This window comes from Macaca mulatta, chromosome 13 (genome assembly GCF_049350105.2).
Source record: "Macaca mulatta isolate MMU2019108-1 chromosome 13, T2T-MMU8v2.0, whole genome shotgun sequence".
Lineage (NCBI taxonomy): Eukaryota > Metazoa > Chordata > Mammalia > Primates > Cercopithecidae > Macaca > Macaca mulatta.
Window position 1 is genome coordinate 27,680,736 of NC_133418.1, and position 26,459 is coordinate 27,707,194.

Genomic DNA, 26,459 nt, shown 5'->3' on the forward strand with positions numbered 1-26,459 from the left:
CTGAGAAACTGCTTAGTTTTCTGTTAATTCATCTCACAGAGTTACATCTGTATTTCGTGGATCTCTTTGCTAGCCTTATTTCTGTGGAATCTGAGAAAAGATATTACGGATCCCTTGGAAGACTATTGGGCCAAAGGAAATATCCTCCGATAACAAAGAGAAAGAATCTTTCTGAGAAACTTCTTTGTGTTCTGTGAAATCATGTCACAGAGTTACAGCTTTCCGCTCAAGAAGCCTTTCGCTAAGACAGTTCTTGTGGAATTGGCAAAGTGATATTTGGAAGCCCATAGAGGGCTATGGTGAAAAAGGAAATATCCTCAGATGGAATCTGGAAAGAAGCTTTCCGAGAAACTGCTTAGTGTTCTGTTAATTCATCTCACAGAGTTACATCTGTATTTCGGGGTTCTCTTTGCTAGCCTTATTTCTGTGGAATCTGAGAACAGATATTTCGGATCCCTTTGAAGACTATAGGGCCAAAGGAAATATCCTCCGATAACAAAGAGAAAGAAGCTTTCTGAGAAACTTCTTTGAGTTCTGTGAAATCATCTCACAGAGATACAGCTTTCCCCTCAAGAAGCCTTTCCCTAAGACAGTTCTTGTGGAATTGGCAAAGTGATATTTGGAAGGCCATAGAGGGCTATGGTGAAAAAGGAAATATCCTCAGATGAAATCTGGAAAGAAGCTTTCTGAGAAACTGCTTAGTGTTTTGTTTATCATCTCACAGAGTTACATCTGTATTTCGTGATCTCTTTGCTAGCCTTATTTCTGTGGAATCTGAAAACAGATATTTCGGATCCCTTGGAAGACTAGAGGGCCAAAGGAAATATCCTCCGATAACAAAGAGAAAGAAGCTTTCTGAGAAACTTCTTTGTGTTCTGTGAAATCATCTCACAGAGTTACAGCTTGCCCCTCAAGAAGCCTTACGCTAAGACAGTTCTTGTGGAATTGGCAAAGTGATATTTGGAAGCCCTTAGAGGGCTATGGTTAAAAAGGAAATATCCTCAGATGAGATCTGGAAAGAAGCTTTCTGAGAAACTGCTTAGTGTTCTGTTAATTCATCTCACAGAGTTACATCTGTATTTCGTGGATCTCTTTGCTAGCCTTATTTCTGTGGAATCTGAGAACAGATATTTCGGATCCCTTAGAAGACTATAGGGCCAAAGGAAATATCCTCCGATAACAAAGAGAAAGAAGCTTTCTGAGAAACTTCTTTGTGTTCTGTGAAATCATCTCACAGAGTTACAGCTTTCCCCTCAAGAAGCCTTTCGCTAAGACAGTTCTTGTGGAATTGGCAAAGTGATATTTGGAAGCCCATAGAGGGCTATGGTGAAAAAGGAAATATCCTCAGATGAAATCTGGAAAGAAGCTTTCTGAGAAACTGCTTAGTGTTCTGTTAATTCATCTCACAGAGTTACATCTGTATTTCGTGGATCTCTTTGCTAGCCTTATTTCTGTGGAATCTGAGAACAGATATTTCGGATCCCTTGGAAGACTATAGGGCCAAAGGAAATATCCTCTGATAACAAAGAGAAAGAAGCTTTCTGAGAAACTTCTTTGTGTTCTGTGAAATCATCTCACAGAGTTACAGCTTTCCCCTCAAGAAGCCTTTCGCTAAGACAGTTCTTGTGGAATTGGCAATGTGATATTTGGAAGCCCATAGAGGACAACGGTGAAAATGGAAATATCTTCAGATGAAATCTGGAAAGAAGCTTTCTGTGAACCTGCTTAGTATTCTGTTAATTCATCTCACAGAGTTACATGTGTATTTCGTGGATCTCTTTGCTAGTCTTATTTCTATTGGAATCTGAAAACAGATATTTCGGATCCCTTTGAAGACTATAGGGCCAAAGGAAATATCCTCCGATAACAAAGAGAAAGAAGCTTTCTGAGAAACTTCTTTGTGTTCTGTGAAATCATCTCACAGAGTTACAGCTTTTCCTTCAAGAAGCCTTTCGCTAAGACAGTTCTTGTGGAATTGGCAAAGTGATATTTGGAAGCCCATAGAGGGCTATGGTGAAAAAGGAAATATCCTCAGATGAAATCTGGAAAGAAGCTTTCTGAGAAACTGCTTAGTGTTCTGTTAATTCATCTCACAGTGTTACATCTGTATTTCGTGGATCTCTTTGCTAGCCTTATTTCTGTGGAATATGAGAACAGATATATCGGATCCCTTGGAAGACTATAGGGCCAAAGGAAATATCCTCCGATAACAAAGAGAAAGAAGATTTCTGAGAAACTTCTTTGTGTTCTGTGAAATCATCTCACAGAGTTACAGCTTTCCCCTCAAGAAGCCTTTCGCTAAGACAGTTCTTGGGGAATTGGCCAAGTGATATTTGGAAGCCCTTAGAGGGGTATGGTGAAAATGGCAATATCCTCAGATGAAATCTGGAAAGAAGCTTTCTGAGAAACTGCTTAGTGTCTGTTAATTCATCTCACAGAGTTACATCTGTATTTCGTGGATCTCTTTGCTAGCCTTATTTCTGTGGAATATGAGAACAGATATTTCGGATCCCTTGGAGGACTATAGGGCCAAAGGAAATATCCTCCGATAACAAAGAGAAAGAATCTTTCTGAGAAACTTCTTTGTGTTCTGTGAAATCATCTCACATACTTACAGCTTTCCCCTCAAGAAGCCTTTCGCTAAGACAGTTCTTGTGGAATTGGCAAAGTGATATTTGGAAGCCCTTAGAGGGCTATGGTGAAAATGGAAATATCCTCAGATGAAATCTGGAAAGAAGCTTTCTGAGAAACTGCTTAGTGTTCTGTTAATTCATCTCACAGAGTTACATCTGTATTTCGTGGATCTCTTTGCTAGCCTTATTTTGTGGAATCTGAGAACAGATATTTCGGATCACTTGGAAAACTCTAGGGCCAAAGGAAATATCCTCCGATAAGAAAGGGAAAGAAGGTTTCTGAGAAACTTCTTTGTGTTCTGTGAAATCATCTCACAGAGTTACAGCTTTCCCCTCAAGAAGCCTTACGCTAAGACAGTTCTTGTGGAATTGGCAAAGTGATATTTGGAAGCCCTTAGAGGACTATGGTGAAAAAGGAAATATCCTCAGATGAGATCTGGAAAGAAGCTTTCTGAGAAACTGCTTAGTGTTCTGTTAATTCATCTCACAGAGTTACATCTGTATTTCGTGGATCTCTTGGCTAGCCTTATTTCTGTGGAATCTGAGAACAGATATTTCGGATCCCTTAGAAGACTATAGGGCCAAAGGAAATATCCTCCGATAACAAAGAGAAAGAAGCTTTCTGAGAAACTTCTTTGTGTTCTGTGAAATCATCTCACAGAGTTACAGCTTTCCCCTCAAGAAGCCTTACGCTAAGACAGTTCTTGTGGAATTGGCAAAGTGATATTTAGAAGCCCATAGAGGGCTATGGTGAAAAAGGAAATATCCTCAGATGAAATCTGGAAAGAAGCTTTCTGAGAAACTGCTTAGTGTTCTGTTAATTCATGTCACAGAGTTACATCTGTATTTCGTGGATCTCTTTGCTAGCCTTATTTCTGTGGAATCTGAGAACAGATATATCGGATCCCTTGGAAGACTATAGGGCCAAAGGAAATATCCTCCGATAACAAAGAGAAAGAAGATTTCTGAGAAACTCCTTTGTGTTCTGTGAAATCATCTCACAGAGTTACAGCTTTCCCCTCAAGAAGCCTTTCGCTAAGACAGTTCTTGTGGAATTGGCAAAGTGATATTTGGAAGCCCATAGAGGGGTATGGTGAAAAAGTAAATATCCTCAGATGAAATCTGGAAAGAAGCTTTCTGAGAAACTGCTTAATGTCTGTTAATTCATCTCACAGAGTTACATCTGTATTTCGTGGATCTCTTTGCTAGCCTTATTTCTGTGGAATATGAGAACAGATATTTCGGATCCCTTGGAGGACTATAGGGCCAAAGGAAATATCCTCCGATAACAAAGAGAAAGAATCTTTCTGAGAAACTTCTTTGTGTTCTGTGAAATCATCTCACATACTTACAGCTTTCCCCTCAAGAAGCCTTTCGCTAAGACAGTTCTTGTGGAATTGGCAAAGTGATATTTGGAAGCCCTTAGAGGGCTATGGTGAAAAAGGATATATCCTCAGATGAAATCTGGAAAGAAGCGTTCTGAGAAACTGCTTAGTGTTCTGTTAATTCATCTCACAGAGTTACATCTGTATTTCGTGGATCTCTTTGCTAGCCTTATTTTGTGGAATCTGAGAACAGATATTTCGGATCACTTGGAAAACTCTAGGGCCAAAGGAAATATCCTCCGATAACAAAGGGAAAGAAGGTTTCTGAGAAACTTCTTTGTGTTCTGTGAAATCACCTCACAGAGTTACAGCTTTCCCCTCAAGAAGCCTTTCGCTAAGACAGTTCTTGTGGAATTGGCAAACAGATATTTGGAAGCCCATAGAGGGCTATGGTGAAAAAGGAAATATCCTCAGATGAAATCTGGAAAGAAGCTTTCTGAGAAACTGCTTAGTGTTCTGTTAATTCATCTCACAGAGTTACATCTGTATTTCTTGGTTCTCTTTGCTAGCCTTATTTCTGTGGAATCTGAGAACAGATATTTCGGATCCCTTGGAAGACTATAAGGCCAAAGGAAATATCCTCCGATAACAAAGAGAAAGAAGCTTTCTGAGAAACTTCTTTGTGTTCTGTGAAATCATCTCACAGAGTTACAGCTTTCCCCTCAAGAAGCCTTTCGCTAAGACAGTTCTTGTGGAATTGGCAAAGTGGTATTCGGAAGCCCATAGAGGGCTATGGTGAAAATGGAAATTTCCTCAGAGGAAATCTGGAAAGAAGCTTTCTGAGAAACTGCTTAGTGTTCTGTTAATTCATCTCACAGATTTACATCTGTATTTCGTGGATCTCTTTGCTAGCCTTATTTCTGTGGAATCTGAGAACAGATATTTTGGAACCCTTGGAAGACTATAGGGCCAAAGGAAATATCCTCCGATAACAAAGAGAAAGAAGCATTCTGAGAAACTTCTTTGTGTTCTGTGAAATCATCTCACAGAGTTACAGCTTTCCCCTCAAGAAGCCTTTCGCTAAGACAGTTCTTGTGGAATAGGCAAAGTGATATTTGGAAGCCCATAGAGGGCTATGGTGAAAAAGGACATATCCTCAGATGAAATCTGGAAAGAAGCTTTCTGAGAAACCGCTTAGGGTTTTGTTAATCATCTCACAGAGTTACATCTGTATTTCGTGATCTCTTTGCTAGCCTTATTTCTGTGGAATCTGAAAACAGATATTTCGTATCCCTTGGAAGACTATAGGGCCAAAGAAAATATCCTCCGATAACAAAGGGAAAGAAGGTTTCTGAGAAACTTCTTTGTGTTCTGTGAAATCATCTCACAGAGTTACAGCTTTCCCCTCAAGAAGCCTTACGCTAAGACAGTTCTTGTGGAATTGGCAAAGTGATATTTGGAAGCCCTTAGAGGGCTATGGTGAAAAAGGAAATATCCTCAGATGAGATCTGGAAGGAAGCTTTCTGAGAAACTGCTTAGTGTTCTGTTAATTCATCTCACAGAGTTACATCTGTATTTCGTGGATCTCTTGGCTAGCCTTATTTCTGTGGAATCTGAGAACAGATATTTCGGATCCCTTAGAAGACTATAGGGCCAAAGGAAATATCCTCCGATAACAAAGAGAAAGAAGCTTTCTGAGAAACTTCTTTGTGTTCTGTGAAATCATCTCACAGAGTTACAGCTTTCCCCTCAAGAAGCCTTACGCTAAGACAGTTCTTGTGGAATTGGCAAAGTGATATTTGGAAGCCCATAGAGGGCTATGGTGAAAAAGGAAATATCCTCAGATGAAATCTGGAAAGAAGCTTTCTGAGAAACTGCTTAGTGTTCTGTTAATTCATCTCACAGAGTTACATCTCTATTTCGTGGATCTCTTTGCTAGCCTTATTTTGTGGAATCTGAGAACAGATATTTCGGATCACTTGGAAAACTCTAGGGCCAAAGGAAATATCCTCCGATAACAAAGGGAAAGAAGGTTTCTGAGAAACTTCTTTGTGTTCTGTGAAATCACCTCACAGAGTTACAGCTTTCCCCTCAAGAAGCCTTTCGCTAAGACAGTTCTTGTGGAATTGGCAAACAGATATTTGGAAGCCCATAGAGGGCTATGGTGAAAAAGGAAATATCCTCAGATGAAATCTGGAAAGAAGCTTTCTGAGAAACTGCTTAGTGTTCTGTTAATTCATCTCACAGAGTTACATCTGTATTTCTTGGTTCTCTTTGCTAGCCTTATTTCTGTGGAATCTGAGAACAGATATTTCGGATCCCTTGGAAGACTATAAGGCCAAAGGAAATATCCTCCGATAACAAAGAGAAAGAAGCTTTCTGAGAAACTTCTTTGTGTTCTGTGAAATCATCTCACAGAGTTACAGCTTTCCCCTCAAGAAGCCTTTCGCTAAGACAGTTCTTGTGGAATTGGCAAAGTGGTATTCGGAAGCCCATAGAGGGCTATGGTGAAAATGGAAATTTCCTCAGAGGAAATCTGGAAAGAAGCTTTCTGAGAAACTGCTTAGTGTTCTGTTAATTCATCTCACAGAGTTACATCTGTATTTCGTGGATCTCTTTGCTAGCCTTATTTCTGTGGAATCTGAGAACAGATATTTCGGAACCCTTGGAAGACTATAGGGCCAAAGGAAATATCCTCCGATAACAAAGAGAAAGAAGCATTCTGAGAAACTTCTTTGTGTTCTGTGAAATCATCTCACAGAGTTACAGCTTTCCCCTCAAGAAGCCTTTCGCTAAGACAGTTCTTGTGGAATAGGCAAAGTGATATTTGGAAGCCCATAGAGGGCTATGGTGAAAAAAGACATATCCTCAGATGAAATCTGGAAAGAAGCTTTCTGAGAAACCGCTTAGGGTTTTGTTAATCATCTCACAGAGTTACATCTGTATTTCGTGATCTCTTTGCTAGCCTTATTTCTGTGGAATCTGAAAACAGATATTTCGTATCCCTTGGAAGACTATAGGGCCAAAGGAAATATCCTCCGATAACAAAGAGAAAGAAGCTTTCTGAGAAACTTCTTTGTGTTCTGTGAAATCATCTCACAGAGTTACAGCTTTCCCCTCAAGAAGCCTTACGCTAAGACAGTTCTTGTGGAATTGGCAAAGTTATATTTGGAAGCCCTTAGAGGGCTCTGGTGAAAAAGGAAATATCCTCAGATGAGATCTGGAGAGAAGCTTTCTGAGAAACTGCTTAGTGTTCTGTTAATTCATCTCACAGAGTTACATCTGTATTTCGTGGATCTCTTGGCTAGCCTTATTTCTGTGGAATCTGAGAACAGATATTTCGGATCCCTTGGAAGACTAGAGGGCCAAAGGAAATATCCTCCGATAACAAAGAGAAAAAAGCTTTCTGAGAAACTTCTTTGTGTTCTGTGAAATCATCTCACATACTTACAGCTTTCCCCTCAAGAAGCCTTTCGCTAAGACAGTTCTTGTGTAATTGGCAAAGTGATATTTGGAAGCCCATAGAGGGCTATGGTGAAAAAGGATATATCCTCAGATGAAATCTGGAAAGAAGCTTTCTGAGAAACTGCTTAGTGTTCTGGTAATTCATCTCACAGAGTTACATCTGTATTTCGTGGATCTCTTTGCTAGCCTTATTTCTGTGGAATCTGAGAACAGATATTTCGGATCCCTTGGTAGACTATAGGGCCAAAGAAATATCCTCTGATAACAAAGAGAAAGAAGCTTTCTGAGAAACTTCTTTGTGTTCTGTGAAATCATCTCACAGAGTTACAGCTTTCCCCTCAAGAAGCCTTTCGCTAAGACAGTTCTTGTGGAATTGGCAATGTGATATTTGGAAGCCCTTAGAGGACAACGGTGAAAATGGAAATATCTTCAGATGAAATCTGGAAAGAAGCTTTCTGTGAAACTGCTTAGTGTTCTGTTAATTCATCTCACAGAGTTACATCTGTATTTCGTGGATCTCTTTGCTAGCCTTATTTCTTTTGGAATCTGAAAACAGATATTTCGGATCCCTTTGAAGACTAAAGGGCCAAAGGAAATATCCTCCGATAACAAAGAGAAAGAAGCTTTCTGAGAAACTTCTTTGTGTTCTCTGAAATCATCTCACAGAGTTACAGCTTTTCCCTCAAGAAGCCTTTCGCTAAGACAGTTCTTGTGGAATTGGCAAAGTGATATTTGGAAGCCCATAGAGGGCTATGGTGAAAAAGGAAATATCCTCAGATGAAATCTGGAAAGAAGCTTTCTGAGAAACTGCTTAGTGTTCTGTTAATTCATCTCACAGTGTTACATCTGTATTTCGTGGATCTCTTTGCTAGCCTTATTTCTGTGGAATATGAGAACAGATGTTTCGGATCCCTTGGAAGACTATAGGGCCAAAGGAAATATCCTCCGATAACAAAGAGAAAGAAGATTTCTGAGAAACTTCTTTGTGTTCTGTGAAATCATCTCACAGAGTTACAGCTTTCCCCTCAAGAAGCCTTTCGCTAAGACAGTTCTTGTGGAATTGGCAAAGTGATATTTGGAAGCCCATAGAGGGGAATGGTGAAAATGGAAATATCCTCAGATGAAATCTGGAAAGAAGCTTTCTGAGAAACTGCTTAGTGTTCTGTTAATTCATCTCACAGAGTTACATCTGTATTTCGTGGATCTCTTTGCTAGCCTTATTTCTGTGGAATCTGAGAACAGATATTTCGGATCCCTTGGAAGACTATAGGGCCAAAGGAAATATCCTCCGATAACAAAGAGAAAGAAGATTTCTGAGAAACTTCTTTGTGTTCTGTGAAATCATATCACATACTTACAGCTTTCCCCTCAAGAAGCCTTTCGCTAAGACAGTTCTTGTGGAATTGGCAAAGTGATATTTGGAAGCCCTTAGAGGGCTATGTTGAAAATGGAAATATCCTCGGATGAAATCTGGAAAGAAGCTTTCTGAGAAACTGCTTAGTGTTCTGTTAATTCATCTCACAGAGTTACATGTGTATTTCGTGGATCTCTTTGCTAGCCTTATTTCTTTTGGAATCTGAAAACAGATATTTCGGATCCCTTTGAAGACTATAGGGCCAAAGGAAATATCCTCCGATAACAAAGAGAAAGAAGCTTTCTGAGAAACTTCTTTGTGTTCTGTGAAATCATCTCACAGAGTTACAGCTTTTCCCTCAAGAAGCCTTTCGCTAAGACAGTTCTTGTGGAATTGGCTGAGTGATATTTGGAAGCCCATAGAGGTCTATGGTGAAAAAGGAAATATCCTCAGATGAAATATGGAAAGAAGCTTTCTGAGAAACTGCTTAGTGTTCTGTTAATTCATCTCACAGTGTTACATCTGTATTTCGTGGATCTCTTTGCTAGCCTTATTTCTGTGGAATATGAGAACAGATATTTCGGATCCCTTGGAAGACTCTAGGGCCAAAGGAAATATCCTCCGATAACAAAGAGAAAGAAGCATTCTGAGAAACTTCTTTGTGTTCTGTGAAATCATCTCACAGAGTTACAGCTTTCCCCTCAAGAAGCCTTTCGCTAAGACAGTTCTTGTGGAATTGGCAAAGTGATATTTGGAAGCCCATAGAGGGGAATGGTGAAAATGGAAATATCCTCAGATGAAATCTGGAAAGAAGCTTTCTGAGAAACTGCTTAGTGTTCTGTTAATTCATCTCACAGAGTTACATCTGTATTTCGTGGATCTCTTTGCTAGCCTTATTTCTGTGGAATCTGAGAACAGATATTTCGGATCCCTTGGAAGACTATAGGGCCAAAGGAAATATCCTCCGATAACAAAGAGAAAGAAGATTTCTGAGAAACTTCTTTGTGTTCTGTGAAATCATATCACATACTTACAGCTTTCCCCTCAAGAAGCCTTTCGCTAAGACAGTTCTTGTGGAATTGGCAAAGTGATATTTGGAAGCCCTTAGAGGGCTATGGTGAAAATGGAAATATCCTCGGATGAAATCTGGAAAGAAGCTTTCTGAGAAACTGCTTAGTGTTCTGTTAATTCATCTCACAGAGTTACATCTGTATTTCGTGGATCTCTTTGCTAGCCTTATTTCTGTGGAATCTGAGAACAGATATTTCGGATCCCTTGGAAGACTATAGGGCCAAAGGAAATATCCTCTGATAACAAAGAGAAAGAAGCTTTCTGAGAAACTTCTTTGTGTTCTGTGAAATCATCTCACAGAGTTACAGCTTTCCCCTCAAGAAGCCTTTCGCTAAGACAGTTCTTGTGGATTTGGCAATGTGATATTTGGAAGCCCATAGAGTACAACGGTGAAAATGGAAATATCCTCGGATGAAATCTGGAAAGAAGCTTTCTGAGAAACTGCTTAGGGTTCTGTTAATTCATCTCACAGAGTTACATGTGTATTTCGTGGATCTCTTTGCTAGCCTTATTTCTATTGAAATTTGAAAACAGATATTTCGGATCCCTTGGAAGACTATAGGGCCAAAGGAAATATCCTCCGATAACAAAGAGAAAGAAGCTTTCTGAGAAACTTCTTTGAGTTCTGTGAAATCATCTCTCAGAGATACAGCTTTCCCCTCAAGAAGTCTTTCGCTAAGACAGTTATTGTGGAATTGGCAAAGTGATATTCGGAAGATCATAGAGGGCTATGGTGAAAATGGAAATTTCCTCAGGGGAAATCTGGAAAGAAGTTTTCTGAGAAACTGCTTAGTGTTCTGTTAATTCATCTCAGAGAGTTGCATCTGTATTTCGTGGATCTCTTTGCTAGTCTTATTTCTGTGGAATCTGATAACAGATATTTCGGATCCTTGGAAGACTATAGGGCCAAAGGAAATATCCTCCGATAACAAAGAGAAAGAAGCTTTCTGAGAAACTTCTTTGTGTTCTGTGAAATCATCTCACAGAGTTACAGCTTTCCCCTCAAGAAGCCTTTCGCTAAGCCAGTTCTTGTGGAATTGGCAAAGTGATATTTGGAAGCCCATAGAGGGCTATGGTGAAAAAGGAAATATCCTCAGATGAAATATGGAAAGAAGCTTTCTGAGAAACTGCTTAGTGTTCTGTTAATTCATCTCACAGTGTTACATCTGTATTTCGTGGATCTCTTTGCTAGCCTTATTTCTGTGGAATATGAGAACAGATATTTCGGATCACTTGGAAGACTATAGGGCCAAAGGAAATATCCTCCGATAACAAAGAGAAAGAAGATTTCTAGGAAACTTCTTTATGGTCTGTGAAATCATCTCACAGAGTTACAGCTTTCCCCTCAAGAAGCCTTTCGCTAAGACAGTTATTGTGAAATTGGCAAAGTGATATTTGGAAGCCCATAGAGGGCTATGCTGAAAATGGAAATATCCTCAGATGAAATCTGGAAAGAAGCTTTCTGAGAAACTGCTTAGTGTTCTGTTAATTCATCTCACAGAGTTACATCTGTATTTCTTGGTTCTCTTTGCTAGCCTTATTTCTGTGGAATCTGAGAACAGATATTTCGGATCACTAGGAAGACTATAAGGCCAAAGGAAATATCCTCCGATAACAAAGAGAAAGAAGCTTTCTGAGAAACTTCTTTGTGTTCTATGAAATCATCTCACAGAGTTACAGCTTTCCCCTCAAGAATCCTTTCGCTAAGACAGTTCTTGTGGAATTGGCAAAGTGATATTCGGAAGCCCATAGAGGGCTATGGTGAAAATGGAAATTTCCTCAGAGGAAATCTGGAAAGAAGCTTTCTGAGAAACTTCTTAGTGTTCTGTTAATTCATCTCACAGAGTTACATCTGTATTTCGTGGATCTCTTTGCTAGCCTTATTTCTGTGGAATCTGAGAACAGATATTTCGGAACCCTTGGAAGACTATAGGGCCAAAGGAAATATCCTCCGATAACAAAGAGAAAGAAGGTTTCTGAGAAACTTCTTTGTGTTCTGTGAAATCATCTCACAGAGTTATAGCTTTCCCCTCAAGAAGCCTTTCGCTAAGACAGTTCTTGTGGAATTGGCAAAGTGATATTTGGAAGCCCTTAGAGGGCTATGTTGAAAATGGAAATATCCTCGGATGAAATCTGGAAAGAAGCTTTCTGAGAAACTGCTTAGTGTTCTGTTAATTCATCTCACAGAGTTACATGTGTATTTCGTGGATCTCTTTGCTAGCCTTATTTCTTTTGGAATCTGAAAACAGATATTTCGGATCCCTTTGAAGACTATAGGGCCAAAGGAAATATCCTCCGATAACAAAGAGAAAGAAGCTTTCTGAGAAACTTCTTTGTGTTCTGTGAAATCATCTCACAGAGTTACAGCTTTTCCCTCAAGAAGCCTTTCGCTAAGACAGTTCTTGTGGAATTGGCTGAGTGATATTTGGAAGCCCATAGAGGTCTATGGTGAAAAAGGAAATATCCTCAGATGAAATATGGAAAGAAGCTTTCTGAGAAACTGCTTAGTGTTCTGTTAATTCATCTCACAGTGTTACATCTGTATTTCGTGGATCTCTTTGCTAGCCTTATTTCTGTGGAATATGAGAACAGATATTTCGGATCCCTTGGAAGACTCTAGGGCCAAAGGAAATATCCTCCGATAACAAAGAGAAAGAAGCATTCTGAGAAACTTCTTTGTGTTCTGTGAAATCATCTCACAGAGTTACAGCTTTCCCCTCAAGAAGCCTTTCGCTAAGACAGTTCTTGTGGAATTGGCAAAGTGATATTTGGAAGCCCATAGAGGGGAATGGTGAAAATGGAAATATCCTCAGATGAAATCTGGAAAGAAGCTTTCTGAGAAACTGCTTAGTGTTCTGTTAATTCATCTCACAGAGTTACATCTGTATTTCGTGGATCTCTTTGCTAGCCTTATTTCTGTGGAATCTGAGAACAGATATTTCGGATCCCTTGGAAGACTATAGGGCCAAAGGAAATATCCTCCGATAACAAAGAGAAAGAAGATTTCTGAGAAACTTCTTTGTGTTCTGTGAAATCATATCACATACTTACAGCTTTCCCCTCAAGAAGCCTTTCGCTAAGACAGTTCTTGTGGAATTGGCAAAGTGATATTTGGAAGCCCTTAGAGGGCTATGGTGAAAATGGAAATATCCTCGGATGAAATCTGGAAAGAAGCTTTCTGAGAAACTGCTTAGTGTTCTGTTAATTCATCTCACAGAGTTACATCTGTATTTCGTGGATCTCTTTGCTAGCCTTATTTCTGTGGAATCTGAGAACAGATATTTCGGATCCCTTGGAAGACTATAGGGCCAAAGGAAATATCCTCTGATAACAAAGAGAAAGAAGCTTTCTGAGAAACTTCTTTGTGTTCTGTGAAATCATCTCACAGAGTTACAGCTTTCCCCTCAAGAAGCCTTTCGCTAAGACAGTTCTTGTGGATTTGGCAATGTGATATTTGGAAGCCCATAGAGTACAACGGTGAAAATGGAAATATCCTCGGATGAAATCTGGAAAGAAGCTTTCTGAGAAACTGCTTAGGGTTCTGTTAATTCATCTCACAGAGTTACATGTGTATTTCGTGGATCTCTTTGCTAGCCTTATTTCTATTGAAATTTGAAAACAGATATTTCGGATCCCTTGGAAGACTATAGGGCCAAAGGAAATATCCTCCGATAACAAAGAGAAAGAAGCTTTCTGAGAAACTTCTTTGAGTTCTGTGAAATCATCTCTCAGAGATACAGCTTTCCCCTCAAGAAGTCTTTCGCTAAGACAGTTATTGTGGAATTGGCAAAGTGATATTCGGAAGATCATAGAGGGCTATGGTGAAAATGGAAATTTCCTCAGGGGAAATCTGGAAAGAAGTTTTCTGAGAAACTGCTTAGTGTTCTGTTAATTCATCTCAGAGAGTTGCATCTGTATTTCGTGGATCTCTTTGCTAGTCTTATTTCTGTGGAATCTGATAACAGATATTTCGGATCCTTGGAAGACTATAGGGCCAAAGGAAATATCCTCCGATAACAAAGAGAAAGAAGCTTTCTGAGAAACTTCTTTGTGTTCTGTGAAATCATCTCACAGAGTTACAGCTTTCCCCTCAAGAAGCCTTTCGCTAAGCCAGTTCTTGTGGAATTGGCAAAGTGATATTTGGAAGCCCATAGAGGGCTATGGTGAAAAAGGAAATATCCTCAGATGAAATATGGAAAGAAGCTTTCTGAGAAACTGCTTAGTGTTCTGTTAATTCATCTCACAGTGTTACATCTGTATTTCGTGGATCTCTTTGCTAGCCTTATTTCTGTGGAATATGAGAACAGATATTTCGGATCACTTGGAAGACTATAGGGCCAAAGGAAATATCCTCCGATAACAAAGAGAAAGAAGATTTCTAGGAAACTTCTTTATGGTCTGTGAAATCATCTCACAGAGTTACAGCTTTCCCCTCAAGAAGCCTTTCGCTAAGACAGTTATTGTGAAATTGGCAAAGTGATATTTGGAAGCCCATAGAGGGCTATGCTGAAAATGGAAATATCCTCAGATGAAATCTGGAAAGAAGCTTTCTGAGAAACTGCTTAGTGTTCTGTTAATTCATCTCACAGAGTTACATCTGTATTTCTTGGTTCTCTTTGCTAGCCTTATTTCTGTGGAATCTGAGAACAGATATTTCGGATCCCTAGGAAGACTATAAGGCCAAAGGAAATATCCTCCGATAACAAAGAGAAAGAAGCTTTCTGAGAAACTTCTTTGTGTTCTATGAAATCATCTCACAGAGTTACAGCTTTCCCCTCAAGAATCCTTTCGCTAAGACAGTTCTTGTGGAATTGGCAAAGTGATATTCGGAAGCCCATAGAGGGCTATGGTGAAAATGGAAATTTCCTCAGAGGAAATCTGGAAAGAAGCTTTCTGAGAAACTTCTTAGTGTTCTGTTAATTCATCTCACAGAGTTACATCTGTATTTCGTGGATCTCTTTGCTAGCCTTATTTCTGTGGAATCTGAGAACAGATATTTCGGAACCCTTGGAAGACTATAGGGCCAAAGGAAATATCCTCCGATAACAAAGAGAAAGAAGGTTTCTGAGAAACTTCTTTGTGTTCTGTGAAATCATCTCACAGAGTTATAGCTTTCCCCTCAAGAAGCCTTTCGCTAAGACAGTTCTTGTGGAATTGGCAAAGTGATATTTGGAAGCCCATAGAGGGCTATGGTGAAAAAGGAAATATCTTCAGATGAAATCTGATAAGAAGCTTTCTGAGAAACTGCTTAGTGTTCTGTTAATTCATCTCACAGAGTTAGTCTGTATTTCGTGGATCTCTTTGCTAGCCTTATTTCTGTGGAATCTGAGAACAGATATTTCGGAACCCTTGGAAGACTATAGGGCCAAAGGAAATATCCTCCGATAACAAAGAGAAAGAAGCTTTCTGAGAAACTTCTTTGTGTTCTGTGAAATCATCTCACAGAGTTATAGCTTTCCCCTCAAGAAGCCTTTCGCTAAGACAGTTCTTGTGGAATTGGCAAAGTGATATTTGGAAGCCCATAGAGGGCTATGGTGAAAAAGGAAATATCCTCAGATGAAATCTGGAAAGAAGCTTTCTGAGAAACTGCTTAGTGTTCTGTTAATTCATCTCACAGAGTTACGTCTGTATTTCGTGGATCTCTTTGCTAGCCCTATTTCTGTGGAATCTGAGAACAGATATTTCGGATCCCTTGGAAGACTATAGGGCCAAAGAAATATCCTCTGATAACAAAGAGAAAGAAGCTTTCTGAGAAACTTCTTTGTGTTCTGTGAAATCATCTCACAGAGTTACAGCTTTCCCCTCAAGAAGCCTTTCGCTAAGACAGTTCTTGTGGAATTGGCAAAGTGATATTTGGAAGCCCATAGAGGGCTATGGTGAAAAAGGAAATATCCTCAGATGAAATCTGGAAAGAAGCTTTCTGAGAAACCGCTTAGTGTTTTGTTAATCATCTCACAGAGTTACATCTGTATTTCGCGATCTCTTTGCTAGCCTTATTTCTGTGGAATCTGAAAACAGATATTACGGATCCCTTGGAAGACTATAGGGCCAAAGGAAATATCCTCCGATAACAAAGAGAAAGAAGCTTTCTGAGAAACTTCTTTGTGTTCTGTGAAATCATCTCACAGAGTTACAGCTTTCCCCTCAAGAAGCCTTTCGCTAAGACAGTTCTTGTGGAATTGGCAAAGTGATATTTGGAAGCCCTTAGAGGGCTATGGTGAAAAAGGAAATATCCTCAGATGAGATCTGGAAAGAAGCTTTCTGAGAAACTGCTTAGTGTTCTGTTAATTCATCTCACAGAGTTACATCTGTATTTCGTGGATCTCTTGTCTAGCCTTATTTCTGTGGAATCTGAGAACAGATATTTCGGATCCCTTGGAAGACTATAGGGCCAAAGGAAATATCCTCCGATAACAAAGAGAAAGAAGCTTTCTGAGAAACTTCTTTGTGTTCTGTGAAATCATCTCACAGAGTTACAGCTTTCCCCTCAAGAAGCCTTTCGCTAAGACAGTTCTTGTGGAATTGACAAAGTGATATTTGGAAGCCCATAGAGGGCTATGGTGAAAAAGGAAATATCCTCAGATGAAATCTGGAAAGAAGCTTTCTGAGAAACTGCTTAGTGTTCTGTTAATTCATCTCACAGAGTTACATGTGTATTTCGTGGATCTCTTTGCTAGCCTTATTTCTATTGGAATCTGAAAACAGATATTTCGGATCCCTTTGAAGACTATAGGGCCAAAGGAAATATCCTCCGATAACAAAGAGAAAGAAGCTTTCTGAGAAACTTCTTTGTGTTCTGTGAAATCATCTCACAGAGTTACAGCTTTTCCCTAAAGAAGCCTTTCGCTAAGACAGTTCTTGTGGAATTGGCTGAGTGATATTTGGAAGCCCATAGAGGGCTATGGTGAAAAAGGAAATATCCTCAGATGAAATATGGAAAGAAGCTTTCTGAGAAACTGCTTAGTGTTCTGTTAATTCATCTCACAGTGTTACATCTGTATTTCGTGGATCTCTTTGCTAGCCTTATTTCTGTGGAATATGAGAACAGATATATCGGATCCCTTGGAAGACTATAGGGCCAAAGGAAATATCCTCCGATAACAAAGAGAAAGAAGATTTCTGAGAAACTTCTTTGTGTTCTGTGAAATCATCTCACAGAGTTACAGCTTTCCCCTCAAGAAGCCTTTCGCTAAGACAGTTCTTGTGGAATTGGCAAAGTGATATTTGGAAGCCCATAGAGGGTATGGTGAAAATGGAAATATCCTCAGATGAAATCTGGAAAGAAGCTTTCTGAGAAACTGCTTAGTGTTCTGTTAATTCATCTCACAGAGTTACATCTGTATTTCGTGGATCTCTTTGCTAGCCTTATTTCTGTGGAATCTGAGAACAGATATTTCGGATCCCTTGGAGGACTATAGGGCCAAAGGAAATATCCTCCGATAACAAAGAGAAAGAATCTTTCTGAGAAACTTCTTTGTGTTCTGTGAAATCATCTCACATACTTACAGCTTTCCCCTCAAGAAGCCTTTCGCTAAGACAGTTCTTGTGGAATTGGCAAAGTGATATTTGGAAGCCCTTAGAGGGCTATGGTGAAAATGGAAATATCCTCAGATGAAATCTGGAAAGAAGCTTTCTGAGAAACTGCTTAGTGTTCTGTTAATTCATCTCACAGAGTTACATCTGTATTTCGTGGATCTCTTTGCTAGCCTTATTTTGTGGAATCTGAGAACAGATATTTCGGATCACTTGGAAAACTCTAGGGCCAAAGGAAATATCCTCCGATCACAAAGGGAAAGAAGCTTTCTGAGAAACTTCTTTGTGTTCTGTGAAATCGTCTCACAGAGTTACAGCTTTCCCCTCAAGAAGCCTTTCGCTAAGACAGTTCTTGTGGAATTGGCAAACTGATATTTGGAAGCCCATAGAGGGCTATGGTGAAAAAGGAAATATCCTCAGATGAAATCTGGAAAGAAGCTTTCTGAGAAACTGCTTAGTGTTCTGTCAATTCATCTCACTGAGTTACATCTGTATTTCGTGGATCTCTTTGCTAGCCTTATTTCTGTGGAATCTGAGAAATGATATTTCGGATCCCTCGGAAGACTATAGGGCCAAAGGAAATAATCTCCGATAACAAAGAGAAAGATGCTTTCTGAGAAACTTCTTTGTGTTCTGTGAAATCATCTCACAGAGTTACAGCTTTCCCCTCAAGAAGCCTTTGGCTAAGACAGTTCTTGTGGAATTGGCAAAGTGATATTTGGAACCCCATAGAGGGCTATGGTGAAAAAGGAAATATCCTCAGATGAAATCTGGAAAGAAGCTTTCTGAGAAACTGCTTAGTGTTCTGTTAATACATCTCACAGAGTTACATCTGTATTTCGTGGATCTCTTTGCTAGCCTTACTTCTGTGGAATCTGAGAACAGATATTTCGGATCCCTTTGAAGACTGTAGGGCCAAAGGAACTATCCTCCGATAAAAAAGAGAAAGAAGCTTTCTGAGAAACTTCTTTGTGTTCTGTGAAATTATCTCACAGAGTTACAGCTTTCCCCTCAGGAAGCCTTTCGCTAAGACAGTTCTTGTGGAATTGGCAAAGTGATATTTGGAAGCCCATAGAGGGGTATGGTGAAAAAGGAAATATCCTCAGATGAAATCTGGAAAGAAGCTTTCTGAGAAACTGCTTAGTGTTCTGTTAATTCATCTCACAGAGTTACATCTGTATTTCTTGGTTCTCTTTGCTAGCCTTATTTCTGTGGAATCTGAGAACAGATATTTCGGATCCCTTGGAAGACTATAAGGCCAAAGGAAATATCCTCCGATAACAAAAGAGAAAGAAGCTTTCAGAGAAAATTCTTTGTGTTCTGTGAAATCATCTCACAGAGTTACAGCTTTCCCCTCAAGAAGCCTTTCGCTAAGACAGTTCTTGTGGAATTGGCAAAGTGATATTCGGAAGCCCATAGAGGGCTATGGTGAAAATGGAAATTTCCTCAGAGGAAATCTGGAAAGAAGCTTTCTGAGAAACTGCTTAGTGTTCTGTTAATTCATCTCACAGAGTTACATCTGTATTTCGTGGATCTCTTTGCTAGCCTTATTTCTGTGGAATCTGAGAACAGATATTTCGGAACCCTTGGAAGACTATAGGGCCAGAGGAAATATCCTCCGATAACAAAGAGAAAGAAGCTTTCTGAGAAACTTCTTTGTGTTCTGTGAAATCATCTCACAGAGTTACAGCTTTCCCCTCAAGAAGCCTTTCGCTAAGACAGTTCTTGTGGAATTGGCAAAGTGATATTTGGAAGCCCATAGAGGGCTATGGTGAAAAAGTAAATATCCTCAGATGAAATCTGGAAAGAAGCTCTCTGAGAAATCGCTTAGTGTTTTGTTAATCATCTCACAGAGTTACATCTGTATTTCGTGATCTCTTTGCTAGCCTTATTTCTGTGGAATCTGAAAACAGATATTTCGGATCCCTTGGAAGACTATAGGGCCAAAGGAAATATCCTCCGATAACAAAGAGAAAGAAGCTTTCTGAGAAACTTCTTTGTGTTCTGTGAAATCATCTCACAGAGTTACAGCTTTCCCTTCAAGAAGCCTTACGCTAAGACAGTTCTTGTGGAATTGGCAAAGTGATATTTGGAAGCACTTAGAGGGCTATGGTGAAAAAGGAAATATCCTCAGAGGAGATCTGGAAAGAAGCTTTCTGAGAAACTGCTTAGTGTTCTGTTAATTCATCTCACAGAGTTACATCTGTATTTCGTGGATCTCTTGGCTAGCCTTATTTCTGTGGAATCTGAGAACAGATATTTCGGATCCCTTGGAAGACTATAGGGCCAAAGGAAATATCCTCCGATAACAAAGAGAAAGAAGCTTTCTGAGAAACTTCTTTGTGTTCTGTGAAATCATCTCACAGAGTTACAGCTTTCCCCTCAAGAAGCCTTTCGCTAAGACAGTTCTTGTGGAATTGGCAATGTGATATTTGGAAGCCCATAGAGGGCTATGGTGAAAAAGGAAATATCCTCAGATGAAATCTGGAAAGAAGCTTTCTGAGAAACTGCTTAGTGTTCTGTTAATTCATCTCACAGAGTTACATCTGTATTTCGTGGATCTCTTTGCTAGCTTTATTTCTGTGGAATCTGAGAAAAGATATTTCGGATCCCTTGGAAGACTATAGGGCCAAAGGATATATCCTCTGATAACAAAGAGAAAGAAGCTTTCTGAGAAACTTCTTTGTGTTCTGTGAAATCATCTCACAGAGTTACAGCTTTCCCCTCAAGAAGCCTTTCGCTAAGACAGTTCTTGTGGAATTGGCAATGTGATATTTGGAAGCCCATAGAGGACAACGGTGAAAATGGAAATATCTTCAGATGAAATCTGGAAAGAAGCTTTCTGTGAAACTGCTTAGTGTTCTGTTAATTCATCTCACAAAGTTACATGTGTATTTCGTGGATCTCTTTGCTAGCCTTATTTCTTTTGGAATCTGAAAACAGATATTTCGGATCCCTTTGAAGACTATAGGGCCAAAGGAAATATCCTCTGATAACAAAGAGAAAGAAGCTTTCTGAGAAACTTCTTTGTGTTCTGTGAAATCATCTCACAGAGTTACAGCTTTTCCCTCAAGAAGCCTTTCGCTAAGACAGTTCTTGTGGAATTGGCAAAGTGATATTTGGAAGCCCATAGAGGGCTATGGTGAAAAAGGAAATATCCTCAGATGAAATCTGGAAAGAAGCTTTCTGAGAAACTGCTTAGTGTTCTGTTAATTCATCTCACAGTGTTACATCTGTATTTCGTGGATCTCTTTGCTAGCCTTATTTCTGTGGAATATGAGAACAGATATTTCGGATCACTTGGAAGACTATAGGGCCAAAGGAAATATTCTCCGATAACAAAGAGAAAGAAGATTTCTGAGAAACTTCTTTATGTTCTGTGAAATCATCTTACAGAGTTACAGCTTTCCCCTCAAGAAGCCTTTCGCTAAGACAGTTATTGTGAAATTGGCAAAGTGATATTTGGAAGCCCATAGAGGGCTATGGTGAAAATGGAAATATCCTCAGATGAAATCTGGAAAGAAGCTTTCTGAGAAACTGCTTAGTGTTCTGTTTATTCATCTCACAGAGTTACATCTGTATTTCTTGGTTCTCTTTGCTAGCCTTATTTCTGTGGAATCTGAGAACAGATATTTCGGATCCCTAGGAAGACTATAAGGCCAAAGGAAATATCCTCCGATAACAAAGAGAAAGAAGCTTTCTGAGAAACTTCTTTGTGTTCTATGAAATCATCTCACAGAGTTACAGCTTTCCCCTCAAGAAGCCTTTCGCTAAGACAGTTCTTGTGGAATTGGCAAAGTGATATTCGGAAGCCCATAGAGGGCTATGGTGAAAATGGAAATTTCCTTAGAGGAAATCTGGAAAGAAGCTTTCTGAGAAACTGCTTAGTGTTCTGTTAATTCATCTCACAGAGTTACATCTGTATTTCGTGGATCTCTTTGCTAGCCTTATTTCTGTGGAATCTGAGAACAGATATTTCGGAACCCTTGGAAGACTATAGGGCCAAAGGAAATATCCTCCGATAACAAAGAGAAAGAAGGTTTCTGAGAAACTTCTTTGTGTTCTGTGAAATCATCTCACAGAGTTATAGCTTTCCCCTCAAGAAGCCTTTCGCTAAGACAGTTCTTGTGGAATTGGCAAAGTGATATTTGGAAGCCCATAGAGGGCTATGGTGAAAAAGGAAATATCTTCAGATGAAATCTGATAAGAAGCTTTCTGAGAAACTGCTTAGTGTTCTGTTAATTCATCTCACAGAGTTACGTCTGTATTTCCTGGATCTCTTTGCTAGCCTTATTTCTGTGGAATCTGAGAACAGATATTTCGGAACCCTTGGAAGACTATAGGGCCAAAGGAAATATCCTCCGATAAGAAAGAGAAAGAAGCTTTCTGAGAAACTTCTTTGTGTTCTGTGAAATCATCTCACAGAGTTATAGCTTTCCCCTCAAGAAGCCTTTCACTAAGACAGTTCTTGTGGAATTGGCAAAGTGATATTTGGAAGCCCATAGAGGGCTATGGTGAAAAAGGAAATTACCTCAGATGAAATCTGGAAAGAAGCTTTCTGAGAAACTGCTTAGTGTTCTGTTAATTCATCTCACAGAGTTACGTCTGTATTTCGTGGATCTCTTTGCTAGCCCTATTTCTGTGGAATCTGAGAACAGATATTTCGGATCCCTTGGAAGACTATAGGGCCAAAGAAATATCCTCTGATAACAAAGAGAAAGAAGCTTTCTGAGAAACTTCTTTGTGTTCTGTGAAATCATCTCACAGAGTTACAGCTTTCCCCTCAAGAAGCCTTTCGCTAAGACAGTTCTTGTGGAATTGGCAAACTGATATTTGGAAGCCCATAGAGGGCTATGGTGAAAAAGGAAATATCCTCAGATGAAATCTGGAAAGAAGCTTTCTGAGAAACCGCTTAGTGTTTTGTTAATCATCTCACAGAGTTACATCTGTATTTCGCGATCTCTTTGCTAGCCTTATTTCTGTGGAATCTGAAAACAGATATTACAGATCCCTTGGAAGACTATAGGGCCAAAGGAAATATCCTCCGATAACAAAGAGAAAGAAGCTTTCTGAGAAACTTCTTTGTGTTCTGTGAAATCATCTCACAGAGTTACAGCTTTCCCCTCAAGAAGCCTTACGCTAAGACATTTCTTGTGGAATTGGCAAAGTGATATTTGGAAGCCCTTAGAGGGCTATGGTGAAAAAGGAAATATCCTCAGATGAGATCTGGAAAGAAGCTTTCTGAGAAACTGCTTAGTGTTCTGTTAATTCATCTCACAGAGTTACATCTGTATTTCGTGGATCTCTTGGCTAGCCTTATTTCTGTGGAATCTGAGAACAGATATTTCGGATCCCTTGGAAGACTATAGGGCCAAAGGAAATATCCTCCGATAACAAAGAGAAAGAAGCTTTCTGAGAAACTTCTTTGTGTTCTGTGAAATCATCTCACAGAGTTACAGCTTTCCCCTCAAGAAGCCTTTCGCTAAGACAGTTCTTGTGGAATTGACAAAGTGATATTTGGAAGCCCATAGAGGGCTATGGTGAAAAAGGAAATATCCTCAGATGAAATCTGGAAAGAAGCTTTCTGAGAAACTGCTTAGTGTTCTGTTAATTCATCTCACAGAGTTACATGTGTATTTCGTGGATCTCTTTGCTAGCCTTATTTCTATTGGAATCTGAAAACAGATATTTCGGATCCCTTTGAAGACTATAGGGCCAAAGGAAATATCCTCCGATAACAAAGAGAAAGAAGCTTTCTGAGAAACTTCTTTGTGTTCTGTGAAATCATCTCACAGAGTTACAGCTTTTCCCTCAAGAAGCCTTTCGCTAAGACAGTTCTTGTGGAATTGGCTGAGTGATATTTGGAAGCCCATAGAGGGCTATGGTGAAAAAGGAAATATCCTCAGATGAAATATGGAAAGAAGCTTTCTGAGAAACTGCTTAGTGTTCTGTTAATTCATCTCACAGTGTTACATCTGTATTTCGTGGATCTCTTTGCTAGCCTTATTTCTGTGGAATATGAGAACAGATATATCGGATCCCTTGGAAGACTATAGGGCCAAAGGAAATATCCTCCGATAACAAAGAGAAAGAAGATTTCTGAGAAACTTCTTTGTGTTCTGTGAAATCATCTCACAGAGTTACAGCTTTCCCCTCAAGAAGCCTTTCGCTAAGACAGTTCTTGTGGAATTGGCAAAGTGATATTTGGAAGCCCATAGAGGGGTATGGTGAAAATGGAAATATCCTCAGATGAAATCTGGAAAGAAGCTTTCTGAGAAACTGCTTAGTGTTCTGTTAATTCATCTCACAGAGTTACATCTGTATTTCGTGGATCTCTTTGCTAGCCTTATTTCTGTGGAATCTGAGAACAGATATTTCGGATCCCTTGGAGGACTATAGGGCCAAAGGAAATATCCTCCGATAACAAAGAGAAAGAATCTTTCTGAGAAACTTCTTTGTGTTCTGTGAAATCATCTCACATACTTACAGCTTTCCCCTCAAGAAGCCTTTCGCTAAGACAGTTCTTGTGGAATTGGCAAAGTGATATTTGGAAGCCCTTAGAGGGCTATGGTGAAAATGGAAATATCCTCAGATGAAACCTGGAAAGAAGCTTTCTGAGAAACTGCTTAGTGTTCTGTTAATTCATCTCACAGAGTTACATCTGTATTTCGTGGATCTCTTTGCTAGCCTTATTTTGTGGAATCTGAGAACAGATATTTCGGATCACTTGGAAAACTCTAGGGCCAAAGGAAATATCCTCCGATCACAAAGGGAAAGAAGCTTTCTGAGAAACTTCTTTGTGTTCTGTGAAATCGTCTCACCGAGTTACAGCTTTCCCCTCAAGAAACCTTTCGCTAGGACAGTTCTTGTGGAATTGGCAAACTGATATTTGGAAGCCCATAGAGGGCTATGGTGAAAAAGGAAATATCCTCAGATGAAATCTGGAAAGAAGCTTTCTGAGAAACTGCTTAGTGTTCTGTCAATTCATCTCACTGAGTTACATCTGTATTTCGTGGATCTCTTTGCTAGCCTTATTTCTGTGGAATCTGAGAAATGATATTTCGGATCCCTCGGAAGACTATAGGGCCAAAGGAAATAATCTCCGATAACAAAGAGAAAGAAGCTTTCTGAGAAACTTCTTTGTGTTCTGTGAAATCATCTCACAGAGTTACAGCTTTCCCCTCAAGAAGCCTTTGGCTAAGACAGTTCTTGTGGAATTGGCAAAGTGATATTTGGAACCCCATAGAGGGCTATGGTGAAAAAGGAAATATCCTCAGATGAAATCTGGAAAGAAGCTTTCTGAGAAACTACTTAGTGTTCTGTTAATACATCTCACAGAGTTACATCTGTATTTCGTGGATCTCTTTGCTAGCCTTACTTCTGTGGAATCTGAGAACAGATATTTCGGATCCCTTGGAAGACTATAGGGCCAAAGGAAATATCCTCCGATAACAAAAGAGAAAGAAGCTTACAGAGAAACTTCTTTGTGTTCTGTGAAATCATCTCACAGAGTTACAGCTTTCCCCTCAAGAAGCCTTTCGCTAAGACAGTTCTTGTGGAATTGGCAAAGTGATATTCGGAAGCCCATAGAGGGCTATGGTGAAAATGGAAATTTCCTCAGATGAAATCTGGAAAGAAGCTTTCTGAGAAACTGCTTAGTGTTCTGTTAATTCATCTCACAGAGTTACATCTGTATTTCGTGGATCTCTTTGCTAGCCTTATTTCTGTGGAATCTGAGAACAGATATTTCGGATCCCTTGGAAGACTATAGGGCCAAAGGAAATATCCTCCGATAACAAAGAGAAAGAAGCTTTCTGAGAAACTTCTTTGTGTTCTGTGAAATCATCTCACAGAGTTACAGCTTTCCCCTCAAGAAGCCTTTCGCTAAGACAGTTCTTTTGGAATTGGCAAAGTGATATTTGGAAGCCCATAGAGGGCTATGGTGAAAAAGGAAATATCCTCAGATGAAATCTGGAAAGAAGCTTTCTGAGAAACCGCTTAGTGTTTTGTTAATCATCTCACAGAATTACATCTGTATTTCGTGATCTCTTTGCTAGCCTTATTTCTGTGGAATCTGAAAACAGATATTTCGGATCCCTTGGAAGACTATAGGGCCAAAGGAAATATCCTCCGATAACAAAGAGAAAGAAGCTTTCTGAGAAACTTCTTTGTGTTCTGTGAAATCAACTCAGAGAGTTACAGCTTTCCCCGCAAGAAGCCTTAGGCTAAGACAGTTCTTGTGGAATTGGCAAAGTGATATTTGGAAGCCCTTAGAGGGCTATGGTGAAAAAGCAAATATCCTCAGATGAGATCTGGAAAGAAGCTTTCTGTGAAACTGCTTAGTGTTCTGTTAATTTATCTCACAGAGTTACATCTGTATTTCGTGGATGTCTTTGCTAGCCTTATTTCTGTGGAATCTGAGAACAGATATTTCGGATCCCTTGGGAGACTATAGGGCCAAAGGAAATATCCTCCGATAACAAAGAGAAAGAAGATTTCTGAGAAACTTCTTTGTCTTCTGTGAAATCATCTCACAGAGTTACAGCTTTCCCCTCAAGAAGCCTTTCGCTAAGACAGTTCTTGTGGAATTGGCAAAGTGATATTTGGAAGCCCATAGAGGGCTATGGTGAAAAAGGAAATATCCTCAGAGGAAATCTGGAAAGAAGCTTTCTGAGAAACTGCTTAGTGTTCTGTTAATTCATCTCACAGAGTTACATCTCTGTTTCGTGGATCTCTTGGCTAGCCTTATTTCTGTGGAATCTGAGACCAGATATTTAGGATCCCTTGGAAGACTATAAGCCAAAGGAAATATCCTCCGATAACAAAGACAAAGAAGCTTTCTGAGAAACTTCTTTGTGTTCTGTGAAATCATCTCACAGAGTTACAGCTTTCCCCTCAAGAAGACTTTCGCTAAGACAGTTCTTGTGGAATTGGCAAAGTGATATTTGGAAGCCCATAGAGGGCTATGGTGAAAAAGGAAATATCCTCAGATGAAATCTGGAAAGAAGCTTTCTGAGAAACTGGTTAGTGTTCTGTTAATTCATCTCACAGAGTTACATCTGTTTTTCGTGGATCTCT